The 2017-nt window shown below is 37.1% G+C and overlaps 1 pseudogene; it reads right to left on the bottom strand.

Moving 5' to 3' along the window:
• Nucleotides 1-365: 365 nt before the first annotated feature.
• LOC127232236 (RNA-binding protein FXR1-like) lies at nt 366-1718 on the bottom strand (annotated as a pseudogene).
• Between the last annotated feature and the right edge of the window lie 299 nt (nt 1719-2017).

The following is a 2017-nucleotide window of genomic DNA, read 5'->3' as shown; positions in this document are numbered from 1 at the left end:
GGAGGTTTCTTTGTCTGCTCTGAGACTCAGCTCTAGAAACATAATTTGCAACTGTGACTAGTCCCTTTTCCTTAACTGAGACAGTATCAGATTCAGTCATTACATCCATCAGAACAGCATCTTCATCATTCCTTTGTCTATGAGACCACCTACGACGGTTAGTAGTGTGATGAGATTGGTTGGCATCAGTGTCTTCAGTCTGACCTGATTCTGTATTATCAAGTAAGTAGTATGGACTGCTATCTAGATCTTAGAGCACAGAATTGATGGAGGTTTTGCCACCATGTGATCCACCACGACCTCAACCTCCAGAAACACTTCTGCCTTTTCCTCCTGAGTGTCTCCTGCTATCTTGCTAATGTCGTTCAAGTCTCTCGATCATCTTCTCCTGCTAAAGAGCAATCACTCAGCTCATCTTTAGGCTCAGATTCTGTTTCGTAGTGGTTAGACAGCTCAGAATTTTTATCACAAGGAGGTGTAATTGGGGTCCCAACGACCTCTGCCTCTTCCACTATAAGATCTAGAACCAGACTTTCGCAGCTGTTCATCAATCTCCAGGTGTTCCATTCTTAGTTGTTCTACTTCCTTTAAGTAATAGATGTGATAGTCTAGAAGAACTTGTACATTTCCAATAGTTTCTTTAGAGCCAACAAATACAAATGGAACCATTTCGTTTTCTCTAGGTAGTTTATTTTCATTGTCTCCTTCAATTCTTACTCGAACCACACCAGATTTATCCACTATTTCTTGAATAAATTTGCCATTTTTTTTCCCAATAACTTTTTCCAACAAGATTCCTGGGAATTTGAATAAAATACTCCACAAATTCCAAGAAGGCCCTAGCTTTTTTTTCACATTTCACATCCATAAAATCTAAATGTTCCGGTAACTTCATCTAACTCAATGGTAGTTACTCTGGGAATCTTCCTAGCTTGTTGTGTGTTACTACCATGTGTTCCTATTGCAAGGCCCATTAAGTTTTCTCTCACAACAAATTTTTCATGAAAAGCTGCTGCAAGTTGTTTTGTGCATTATAAATGCTTAGTGACCTCTTCATTTCAGGACATACGCATCAACTTCATCCAAATACTTCGCAAATGTATATCACTTAAGATATTTACCTGCTTCACACTTGCTTCACTGGCCAACAGTATCATTAGCTGGGTAGTTTCAGGATGATGAAAAATTCTGAATGCTCCTACTGCTTTCTTAAAATGATTATGGGTATTTTCATTAGCACACACCTCTCTCAAATCCTCAGGCACATCCACTGTGCACTTTAAAAAAAGGGTTTTATTTATTTATTTAGTTATTTAACAGTTTTGATTAACAGGCTGGAGTCATTCAAATGTTACTATTTCATTGTACGTGGAAGCACCATTTTCAATGACATAAAACTCTCCTTTCATCATCTGAAGTTTAGCTAACCACCATCCACATGGCTCTTGGTCATTTGCTCTCAAATATACCTCTATTTCATCTCCTTCACTAGTTTCTTTCTTTCTTTTTTTTGTTTGATATATATATATATATATATATATATATATATATATATATATATATCAGGTGGTTGTAATCAAACTTCATTAAACTGATCGTGAAATGCTGGTTGCCAATTATTTTCAGAAACAACTATGAGAGTCTTCATGAACATCTTTGATAAATACCTTGGAGAAAGCCCGGTTGGAACCACGAACCTACATCTTCAGCTCTGCCATATTGGAACCGCAAAGGCCACTGGGAAGAGCTACTTCACTTTTCCTGATTAGTATTCTGCTTATTGCCTTAGCCCATATGCTTATTGAGTTGTTTGGGCATTTTTATTGTTATTTAGACTTTGAGGGCTGTAAATAGTCTATATGGTAGTTATCAGAACTGGGCTAGTGCAATATTTAGTAATTTCTGTGGGTTGTCTATTGTTATTATTATTATTATTATTATTATTAATTGTTCTTATTTATATATTGATCCCAGTTCCCTCTCATTCCCTCTCTCCCTCTCTCCCACCCTCCCGTGC

This window comes from Phodopus roborovskii, unplaced genomic scaffold, assembly GCF_943737965.1.
Source record: "Phodopus roborovskii unplaced genomic scaffold, PHOROB, whole genome shotgun sequence".
Taxonomy (NCBI): domain Eukaryota; kingdom Metazoa; phylum Chordata; class Mammalia; order Rodentia; family Cricetidae; genus Phodopus; species Phodopus roborovskii.
The sequence above is the reverse complement of the archived record's forward strand: the minus strand, read 5'-3'. Positions and strand labels throughout refer to the sequence as shown.